This window comes from Rattus norvegicus, chromosome 12, assembly GCF_021556685.1.
Source record: "Rattus norvegicus strain SHRSP/BbbUtx chromosome 12, alternate assembly SHRSP_T2T, whole genome shotgun sequence".
Lineage (NCBI taxonomy): Eukaryota > Metazoa > Chordata > Mammalia > Rodentia > Muridae > Rattus > Rattus norvegicus.
In genome coordinates, this window is record NC_141545.1 from 10,337,979 (window position 1) to 10,350,349 (window position 12,371).

Sequence of the window (12,371 nt, forward strand, 5' to 3'; positions counted from 1 at the left end):
AAAAAAATACGAAAAAGAAATGATAGAGAAACAAGTAATTGTTAAACATCATTAGTCATTAGGGAAATATAAACCAAGACTACTTTGAGATTTCATCTTAAATCAGTCAGAATAAACCATATTAAAAAAAAAAACAAAGACAACACATGCTTCCAAGATTAGGAAGTAAGGAGAAAGCTCATTCATTGATGGTCTTCAGTGTTGAAGATCCTCAGAAAGCTGGGGATGTACTACAAGATCTAGCAATACAGTGCCTGGTGTGTGTGTGTGTGTGTGCTACGGGGTGTAGACTGTGTCTGAAATAGCGGGAATGCCATGTCCCGTGGTTCCAGTGCCGGTTTTGACCAGCACATTACTATTTTCTCTCCCGAGGGCCGACTCTACCAAGTAGAATATGCTTTTAAGGCTATTAACCAGGGTGGACTTACATCTGTAGCTGTCACAGGAAAGGACTGCGCAGTTATTGTCACACAGAAGAAAGTACCTGACAAACTACTGGATTCCAGCACCGTTACTCACTTATTCAAGATAACGGCAAACATTGGCTGTGTGATGACAGGAATGACAGCTGACAGCAGATCCCAGGTACAGAGGGCACCCTACGAAGCAGCTAACTGGAGATACAAATATGGCTATGAGATTCCTGTGGACATGCTGTGTAAAAGAATTGCTGATGTTTCTCAAGTCTACACACAGAATGCTGAAATGAGGCCACTTGGTTGTTGTATGATTTTAATTGGTGTAGATGAAGAGCAAGGCCCTCAAGTGTACATGTGTAACCCTGCAGGCTACTACCGTGGCTTTAAAGCCACCGCAGCAGGGGTGAAGCAGACAGAGTCAACCAGCTTCCTTGAAAAAAAAAAGTGAAGAAGAAATTTGATTGGACATTTGAACAGACAGTGGAAACTGCAATTACATGCCTGTCTAACTGTTCTGTCGATTGATTTCAAACCTTCAGAAATCGAAGTTGGGGTAGTTACAGTTGAAAATCCTAAATTCAGGATTCTTACAGAAGCAGAGACTGATGCTCACCTTGTGGCTCTAGCAGAGAGAGACTGAACACTCTTATCAGCTTACCAGATCCATGATGCCATGTGCCTATGTGTTTGGTAACAACAAACCGACATCTTAGAGGCCCTGGATTGAAGATGGAAACTCTCCCACTCCTCCTGCCATTGACTGGTTAGGACTCTGTATAAATAAAACAGTGCTTTTGGAAAAAAAAAAGATCTAGCAATACCACCTTTCGACCCAAAAGGTGCTTCATCCTAAAACATAGACAGTTGTTCAACCATGTTCATTGCTGCTGTAGTCACGATAAACAGAAAAACCTAATACACACAGATCGATAAAAACCATCTGGTACATTTATTCAACAGAATATTCCTTACCCACTAAAAAATGAAATCATGAAGTTTTCATGTAAATGGATTGAACTGGAAAAACATCATCCAAGGTGAGGTAACTCAGTCCCAGAAAGAAGTTTGGTATGGGTTTTCTTATATGAGGATGTTGTTTCTTAACTCATCAATAAGGAAGCTACAGTCCACATAACCACAGAAGTCAAGAAGAGAGTAAGTAACTGGATTGAAGGAGGGATGGATCTCCTTAGGAAAATAGAATAAATTGTTATGGAAGGATGGGGGGGGCTATAACGGGAGGATCAAACAGTGACAGGAGAGGAATGAGGGGATGAAGAAGAAAATATAAGGAGGAATGGCTAGACCTAAGGAACATTTGAAAGGTCATAAGACAATCTAATACAGTAGAAGTGTCCTATAACATATACTTATATAAAGATGTTCCAAATAAACTTCCTCAATAACATAATGCAGAACAGCTCTGCTTGTCACCAAAAGCAACTTTCAGTATTAATATGGGTTATATCTAACTGAGTTATTTGCCAAAGGCTTCTTATCACAAACACTAAATAATCTAAGCTATTGACAAGGCTATTGCTTTCTTTCCACAAACTGATAGTAAGGCTCTATTGATAAAGACAACACCTACAGAACTCACTGAAGATGTAGAAGTCGTAGAAGTCAATCTGGTAACTACCTAGAGTTTTCACGTCTATGGACAATTACTAATGGTACTAGAAGGTATTCTGCATGTTATTAGAGGAGAAACCAAATATCAACCCAGCTACAAACTTTTCATATACAATTGTGACCTACTTCCAAGATATGCTGCTGCAATAATGTTGCAAAGTTTGTGAAACTAACCAACTAATATCTGACTTGAATTAAGACCCACACTATGAGATGGCATGAAACACTGTTTGGGCATCTAAGAACCTGAGGTCAGATAGTGCAAGGATCATGACAAAAAACAAATACTAATAGAATAGAGCAATAAAATGTCTCCCAACAACATTTGTTATTAGGAAGATTTATTCCTTGCCCAGCCATCAAGAGAGAAGCTTCCTCCACAGAAAATGGGAACAAATACAGAGACCTACAGCTAGATTGTATGTATAGAGGGAGAGACCTTTACATATTAGTACTAAAAGGGGTATCTCCATAAAATCCCTCCATTCAGGGCACAGAAAATTTTGTGAAAGGGGTTGAAGAGAGAGTGGAGAGCCAGAACTGATGAACACACTAAGGATTCAAGGTCTTTTGTGTATGGCAAGGCTGGTACATATATGAATTTATAGAGACATAAAGCAGCATGCCTAGGGGCTATACCTGAATGGGTTTTAGAGTATAATGAAGAAGCAGACACTTGCTCCCATTACTAATCCAGAGGCTATATCCTACTGATAGACATGTGAACATGAAAAAAATGGTTTTTTTTCTAAAGGAGTCTCACTGGAGGAATAAACTACTCCATGTGTATGCTCCATGTCTCACAGTTGTTGGTGGATACAAAACAAACTCAACAGCATCTTTGGGGGTCTTGGTCTCATAATGAGATGGTTGGAGCATGAAAGGGCATTCACATGTCTAAGTCAGTTGAGGTCCCAACTCTGAAAAGAGAAGTAGACATAAGACCCACTCCTTAATCCAGAAACTATCTCCAGTTGATAATCAATTGCAAAGGAAAATCAGTTTTTCCCCCAAATGGAGTACCATTGGGTATACAGACCACACTTAGAGGCAGTCTCATGCCCAGCAATAGATGACCAACACAATGAATCCAAAGATATTTTGTAGATTTTGGTTTGTCTTGATTTATTTTACAATGCTTTGTCTGGACATTTCTCCCTTTAATATACATGTTTCCAGTTTTGTTTTTATGGGTTTCTTTGTGGGTGAATATGTACAGCTATTTGTCTGTATATGTCTTTTGTGCTTTGTATTTTTTCTGTTTTCTTTGTCATACTCTCTCTCTCTCTTCCTGTGTGTGTGTGTGTGTGTGTGTGTGTGTGTGTGTGTGTGTGTGTGCGTGTATGTGTTACTTTGCATTATTATTTTAGGTGCTTGTTTGTTTTCTATGAAGTGGGGGTATATTTGGATGAATGGGAAAGTAAGGAGGACCTTGAAGAAGTTGTGGGAGATGAAACCATAATCAGATTACGTTGAATAAAATAATATATTTTCCATAGAGAAAAAGAATATTAAACATCAATAACTTCAATTCTCTAGTGAAAAACCACAGAGTGGCATGATGGATAAAGAAAGAAAGTTCTTTCATCTTTGAGTACTACAAGCCTCATCATGTCTTAAAGATTGGTACCAGCTTAGCGTTCAGGATGGACAAAATTAGCCCAATGAAATGGGGCCTGGAAGGAAACAGGTATTGCTTGACTGATATTTGAGAATATAGACTTCAAAGTAAAATAATCAGAATAGATGAAGAGGAATATTTTATTCTAATAAAGAGAAAAGATAACCCAAAAGACATTACTATTGTAAACATATAGACAGCAAGTCTAGGGCCTCCATTTTCATTAAATTGTGCTATTGGGTTTAAAGTCAACTGAACAAAAAAAATAGAGAAACAATAGAATTATATGACTCAAATAAAATATTTGTAACAGATATCTATAGATTATTCTATGAAAACATTAAAGAATACACATTCTACTCAGCAACTCATGGAAGCTTTTCTAAAATAAACCATATCCTGAAACATAAAACAAATCTTTATAAAATCAAAAAGACCAAATGCACTCCTCATATCTTAGATAACCACAATGCAGTGAAACAAATTGGCAGCAAAATATCCCTAATAAATACACAAAGTCATGGAGATTAAACACCTCACTACTGAATGATGAATGAGAGAAAGAAGAAATTAGGAATTAAATTAAAACTTTCCTGGAACTAAATGAAAAGAAAATGTAGTATAAACAGCTCATTGGACACATTAAAAGCAGTTCTATGAGGGATATATACAGCTCTACATGTTTACACTAAAACATCTGAAAGAATTCAAATAAATGGCTTATTAACACAACTTATAAGCTGAGAAAACAATACCAAACCAAATCTAAATCCAGTCATGTGCAAGGCATGATGAATACCAGAGTAGAAACCATGAACAATAAATCAAACAAACAAAGCAACACAGAAATCAGTGAATCAAAGAGATAGCTCTATAAGAAGATGGACAAGATTTAGACTGATGTTCCAATTAACCAAAATAAAAGGGAGGACCAAGTTAACAGAATCAGGAATTGACAGGGAAACATTACAAAATGCACCTAAGAAATTAATACTATTATGAGGGAATAGTTTTAGAATTTATACTTGATTAATCTGAAAAAGATTAAAAGGAGATGAGTTTCCAGATTATAGCAAACTATAAAATTTAAACCAAGAAATTAACAATCTAAAAAGAACCATAATAAATGAGGAAATAAAAACAGTAATGAAAAGACTTCAGTTAAAAATGTCCAAAAACAAAATTATCCCACCATAATCCTACCAAATTTTTAATCCTTCAGATTCATCATAAAATACTCCTCTTAACAATTAGAATAGAGAAAATGAACACAATGGGCACTCCCAAACAACTACAAAGTGTCACTCTACTACTAAAACCAGGTAAGCATACTGTAGGTCAGAATCCCTGATGAACATAGACTAAAAAAAATTAAGAAAACACTAGTAAACACAATGTAGAAACACATATACAAGACCATCAACCATGACCAAGTTTTTTTTATCCTTGAAATGTATAGATGGTCAACATATTTCTCAAGGTGATAAATGAAATAACAACATAATGATGCAGAAAATGTCTTTGAGAAAACCTATCACACTTTCATGATAAAAGTCTTAAAGAATGTAGAGCTAAAGGCAATATACCACAACACAATAATATACTCTCAATCTATCTCTCTATCACTACCTATCATCCTGTCTATCTATCTATATATCTATCCATCTATCTGAGTTAGTCAGTGATGTTCACCATCCCCATCCCCACTACCTTTTAAGATTGTGTTTGAAGAACAGGCTCAAGCAATGATGCAAGACAAGGAAATTGACAAGACATAAATAAGCAAAGAAAAAGTCAAACTGTCATTATTTGTAGATGACACATAATGCTACATATAAAAAGAATCCAAAATTCTATCAGAAAAGAAATGTTAATCAAATTCTGCAATGTGGCAGAATACAAAATCAACTTGCACAATCCATAATCTTTTTGATACATACACCCAACAAAAAACCATACAGAAAAGGAGAACATTGACACATACATATTCACAATAGCTTAAGAAAAATAAAATATATATGAATAAACATAACCAAGTAATGAATTTATTCAATGAAAACTTTAAACTTCTGAAAATGTAGATAGCAGTGTTGTATCACACATAATATTTCTAGGCATTGTATATCTTTAAAATAAGGCAGAAAATAAAGATAGAAAATTATTAACATACTGAATATAGTAAGTCTCTTTACTTGGATCATCAGGCATAGAATCTAAGACAATAGTAAAAAGGGATAAAAATGCAGCAACCACCATATCTCCATCCTTGTATACACTGGTTTTTGTCTTTGCAGTACAGTAAGAGCAGTCAAAGTAGTAGATGTAACTAGAATACTGCAGGAACATAAAAATCAAAAGAAGCATCATAAAAGTTTCTTCAAAGTTTAAGCCTATGTAAAAGTTGAATTTCCAAAACCAGGTGGTGTATACATATCCGATGAATTTGTATCAATTCATGTAAGTTTCAATTTTGTTGTTGACTATGATGGGTACTCTTATTCCCATGGCTTCTGCAACTCACTTTCCAAATATCCTCTGGAGAGTCTGAAAATCTTTCTTTCTTGGAACTCCAAATTTGAGGTCACACTTGCCAGAAAAAAAAAACATTATGGAAAATATGTTTGGGGCTCATCATCTCCAATCCCAGGTGCTATGACTTCATCCAGTTTTATTGACAACAGGGCTCCTGAGCTGAAGTCTTCTTGGGAAGACTTGACCAAGCTTATGTCAAAAGCTTACCTTCTGCTGTGGATGAAAATATTGTCATAAGGGATGGGGATGTATCTCAATTGTTAGTGTGTTTTTCTATCATGCACAAAGTCCTGGGTATACTCACAGGAACACATAAACTGGGTATTGTTTTAAACATCTGTAATTCCAGCACGGGGGATCAAGACACAGAAGAACCAGGAGTTCAATATTTACTTTGTATACACAGAATGCTTGAGGTCATCCTGTATAGAGACTGCCTCAAAAAGTGTTGCTATAATCCATTTGAATGTCCACAGAATTTATTTTTGCTTATTTAATGTGATTTCCTAAGAGTATGTGAGGTATCTGCCCCCATTCCTACTTAAACAGATAAATGAAGTAAAAATTGTGTGTGTGTGTGTGTGTGTGTGTGTGTGTGTGTGTGTACATCATGTGGAGAACAGAGGTTAAAATCAAATGTCTTCCTTTACTATTCAATATTTTACTTTTTTGAAACAAGTTTCTAAGTAAAAACAATTTTTTGATTTACCTAAAAGTAAATGAGACAGTTTCTCCCTCCCTGCAAAGTCCTGGGACTATAGGTGTATATCACCATGCTCATATATTTATGTGGGATCTGAACTCAGGTTGTCCTTATTTTATGGTCATCTGAACCATTACCCTTGCCCCTAAAGTCTACAAAATTTAAGACAAAATAACTTGTCGCGCGCCCAATGTTCCGCCAGCAAGAACGACACGCGGCAACAGGATTCTTCTGCGAGCAAGCCTTTACTGTGTTACAGCTCTTCTTAGTGTTACAGCTCTCTTAGTGTTACAGCTCTCTTGAACAGGGACCTCGAGCAGCAAAATCGCTCGGCTTATATAGACAACATTATGCTAATTATCTCTCAGGGATTGATGGGGCTTGGATCACCCCACTACTTGTCCTCCAGGGATTGGCGGAGAATGAATCACCTCATTAGCATATTAACGGTCAACTGACACCTGGTGCATAAACCGCACATGTGCAATACCGCTGTTCACCACTAGAGGGAGCCCTAGCAAGGGGACAAGCCTGCACATGCGCAGTAAGTCGTTTATATCCACACAAGGCTGGATGTCGGCGCCATCTTTGTTTCGCCGCGACGCTCTCTACATCTCCCCCTTTTTTGTTTAATAAAATGACTGGTCTAGATCTGGGTGTCACGTCAATCTTGTCATTGTTCCTGTCTTAGGTCGTTCTCATCCAAACTCGGCCTTACCCGTCATAGAGTTACCCTATCGCCACCGGGCCCCGTGTCTTAGGTTGGTCCGAGTTCGAGGAAAGTTGCCCGTCCCTAGATACAATGACTCCACATGACTGTGACAAAAATGATCTAGGGCGAACTCTTGACCTTTCAAAGAGGCCAGCCATATGTTGGGAGAAGCACCCTTTTTAATGGTGGTCATAGCCTGGTAAACAACCACTTTGTGTCTGGCATGTTCTCTTTTTAAACGGCCAATAAGCCAGAGACCTACTCCGCATCCCAGGAGGACAATAGCTCCCCGGGAAAAACATGCCCGCCCGCTCCGTAAAAAGGGAGAAAGCATTGGTAACCCATGAGGTAAAGTCTTCAACTGTGATGGGGTCCAGCCTAGTGCTGTTGAGGACAGCAATCTGCATCAGCAATTGTCTTGATAGTTGCTCTGCTTTCATGGACCAGTTTCCTTTCAGATAATTCGAGATTTCTTTGCTCTGTTGAAAATTCTGAGAAAAGTTAGCTCACAAAGGAATAATGCATAAACCTCTAAGGGAGGAAACACAAGACAGCTGTGTCATATGATACAGTGCTTCAATTTTTCTTGAACTAAATCTATCCTTTGATTGGCTAATAGAAGGCCAGATGCCAAATGGGTATTAAATTCTTCTTGTATCTCTAGCGCCACTGCAGTTCTTTCTACAATCTGATTGACAGTCTCAGCCGTCTGTATTTGATTGGTCATAGTGATTTCAGCTATGGTAGCTGCGGCAGCAGACAGCACAATGGCTGAAATTATGGCTGCCATAATTCCAAAATCTCTTTTGGCTCTCAGCAAATTAAGAATGGGAAAGCTATCTGGGTTTGCCTCCACTGGGATTGGCACAAAGGAGGGAATCTTAACCATCACTGTGGTGTCATTGGTGCCATCCCAGCATTCAGCTAAATAGCAGACTACATCAGAGCTATTACAATTTAAAGCACCACTGCTCACATTAGTGCTTATCAGAAAAAAGGTGATCTAGCACATACTGAAGTACTAGTGGCAGTATTATTTACCAAGAGGTTATTATATTAAATATTGATCAACCTGGTATCATTTTTTTCTGGTAGCTGAAACATTATACAGCACAAAGTTCTCTCCCATCAACCTAGCAAAGGGGGTCAGGGATGTATATGACCCTTGCTCATTGGACAGCACCCACTGAAACCAAGGAGAGAGATTATGCTTGCCAGTCTTATTCTCAAAACAGTAGAATTGCTATGAACTGGCATGGGTACTGGCCAGGATCTAGCAATAGCCCACAGGGTGAGCGAATTAACCTGTATTACCATTCCCAGTAGTAATAGTAGGGTTCGTAGTCTCATCTTCAGGAAGAGCAGAAGGCAATTTTCGAGTCAAACGCTCAGGTACCCAAATTGGATTTTCTTGATTCTGTGGAAAAACACAAATCGCTCCCCTAGATCTCGAAATCACGGGATCTGGGCCACGCCATTCATCAGTTAAGACATCCTTCCACTTTACTTCTGCATTAGTTATAGGTGTAGTAGCAGCATGGTGATCCGCAGCAGAGCGGCCATGCGCATCCAAAATTAAGAAATTTAGAGTAAAAAGAGCTAAAGAAAGTTGTTCTTTTGGTGTTCAGCTGCTAGCAATTCCCTCTTTTTGTTTTTGTATAAGTTCTTTTAAGGTACGATGTACCCTTTCCACAATTCCTTGACCTTGGGGATTGTATGGCAATCCTGTAGTATGTTTGACCTGCATTGTCTGGCAAAATGCCTGAAAGGACTTTGCAGTGTAGGCAGGCCCACTGTCTGTCTTGAGACTATCAGGCTTTCCCCAGGCTGCCCATGCCTCTAAGCAATGGCTAATGGCATTACAAGTCTTTTCACCAGTCATCAGAGTAGTGTGTATAATACCGGAACAGGTATCAACAGAAACATGAGCATATTTTAAATTTTACCAGTTTTATGTCAACTTTCTGTTATCAATGTTACATTTTTTTAAACCATATCCAATAACTTAAAAGCCAATAGTCCATAACCAAGGCATGTAGAGAATATTTATACATTTAAAACCAGTCAGAAAACAAAATTGAAGTGGCTACACATATCTTAGCTACAGGTGCAAGGCTCCAAGGGCTGATTGAAACTGCTTTTTTAAGAGAAGCACCTTGTCACTTGCTAAATCTCCTTGAGACCAGGAATCCAAGTAGGCACACTCAAGTTTATCTTTTTGTTTGATTCTCCTGAATAAATTTTTAGGCGGTCTACCTCTATCAAATCTGATCAGTATGACTCTGTGAGGTTTCCAGAGCCTAATCACATACCTAGCAATAGCCTCAACTTGAGCCACAACAAAAGCTGCACTGACCCCATTTTTTATCTCTGCCTTCTCTCTGTTCCTTTTATCTCCTTTTCTTTTCTTTTTTTCTTTCGAGACCTTTTCTCCCTCTGACATACTTTCTTGTTGCTCTGCAAGGACCCTCTGACCTGTCCTAACAGCTTCCTCACATCGTTTATCCTCTAAGCAGGCAGGGACCATTCGCCAAAGAGGTTTTGGTCCAGGCTTAAGCTTGCCGTCAGTGGCTTCTCTATCCCACACAAAGAAAAAAAGAAACAAAATTACCAGCCTTGCCCACAAAGGATCCATAACTTTAGGTTTCTTCACAGTGGCTCTCCACCTAGGCCCATATCTTTCTTCCTCATATATGGCTGCCTCTTCCTCTAATTCCTCCTCCTCCGACTCTGACAATTCTTGCTCAGAGTCACTACCAGTCAGTTCTAAGGCTTCTGATTCTTTTAATGGATACAAAGTATCCTCTCCGGATGACTTGTACTTCATCCTCCGGGGCATACCTATTTTTTCCTCCAGCGGCATTTCTTCCGCCTTTTGTATCTCTTTCACTTTTGTTTTAGTAACCTTTTTCTTTTTGCGCGCTCCTAATTTCTCACTCCACTCCGTTTCTGACATGCTCTGTTAAATCCAAAAAGGGGCATGCCTCTCGGAGCCTAATTTCTCACTCTGCTCCGTTTCTGACATGCTCTCTTCCAAAAAGGGGCATGCCTCTCGAAGCTTACCTTTTAATTTACCTTCTCGCAGTTCTGAATCCTCTTCAGCACACTGAAGGGACCCTCAGCACAGGTGATGTTGGTTTCCGGGTTTCAGCACCACTTGTCGAGCGCCCAATGTCCCGCCAGCAAGAACGACGCGCGGCAACAGGATTCTTCTGCGAGCAAGCCTTTACTGTGTTACAGCTCTTCTTAGTGTTACAGCTCTCTTAGTGTTACAGCTCTCTTGAACAGGGACCCCGAGCAGCAAAATCGCTCGGCTTATATAGACAACAGTATGCTAATTATCTCTCAGGGATTGGTGGGGCTTGGATCACCCCACTACTTGTCCTCCAGGGATTGGCGGAGAATGAATCACCTCATTAGCATATTAACGGTCAACTGACACCTGGTGCATAAACCGCACATGTGCAGTACCGCTGTTCACCACTAGAGGGAGCCCTAGCAAGGGGACAAGCCTGCACATGCGCAGTAAGTCGTTTATATCCACACAAGGCTGGATGTCGGCGCCATCTTTGTTTCGCCGCGTCGCTCTCTACAATAACTTTTAATCAGCTCTCAAGTTGAGACATGTCATTATTATTTTTTTATGTATCTAGCATAAATACAGAAGAATTTTAAGTACAGAACAATGAATTTCAAAGAGTTTTGTGCAAATGATTATTTTAACACTTTGTAACTTTTGCAGCACTGGGTATTGAATGCAGTGCCTCCTATATGCTAGACAAAAATGTAAAATATCTCTAAAATGGGATTTTTTTCATCTTGAAGATTAAAATCATAGCATTAACTGGACAATGATGGTAGTGAAAATGATTATGTTTAACAAATTAAGTCAGTATCAGAAATACAAATACCAAAGGTTCTCTCTGTCATCTTCTGTTTGTGTGCTTGACATGAAGGCAGAAAAGAAAGATAGAAGAAGACAGAAAATGAGGGAGCAGTAGAAAGTAATGGAATGTTGTTACATAAAAGAAAAAATGGTTAATGTTGGAGGAGACAAAAAAGACCACCTGGAATTGCAGAGGAGAAGTTTCCTCTTCCACTAGTGGTTACTACTAATGTAACTTTGAGAAGCATTCTCATGAATAGTTTTAGCTTCAGGAACTTCCTTGAACTTGTGAGTTTCAGATTTTATATAAGGTCTTTGATCCATTTGGAATTTTGTTTTTTGAAAGTTGGTTGATCGGATGTAGATCTCTCCTGAGAGACACAGCCAGAATACAGCAAATACATAGGCAAATGCCAGCAGCAAACCACTGAACTGAGAACGGGACCCCCGTTGAAGGAATCAGAGAAAGGACTGGAAGAGCTTGAAGGGGCTCAAGACCCCATATGAACAACAATGCCAACCAACCAGAGCTTCCAGGGACTAAGCCACTACCCAAAGACTACACGTGGACTGACCCTGGGCTCCAACCTCATAGGTAGCAATGAATAGCCTAGTAAGATCACCAGTGGAAGGGGAAGCCCTTGGTCCTGCTAAGACTGAACCCCCAGTGAACGTGATTGTTTGGGGTAGGGCGGTAATAGGGGGAGGATAGGGAGGGTAACACCCATATAGAAAGGGAGGGGGGATTAGGGGGATGTTGGCCCGTTAACCTGGAAGGGGAATAACAATCGAAATGTAAATAAGAAATACTCAAGTTAATAAAGAAAAAAAAGAAAGAAAGTTGGTTGATAAGAATACAGTATATT

The 12,371-nt window shown here is 39.0% G+C and overlaps 1 pseudogene; it reads left to right on the plus strand.

Moving 5' to 3' along the window:
- Positions 1-255: 255 nt before the first annotated feature.
- Psma6-ps4 (proteasome 20S subunit alpha 6, pseudogene 4) lies at positions 256-1,227 on the plus strand (annotated as a pseudogene).
- Positions 1,228-12,371: the final 11,144 nt, after the last annotated feature.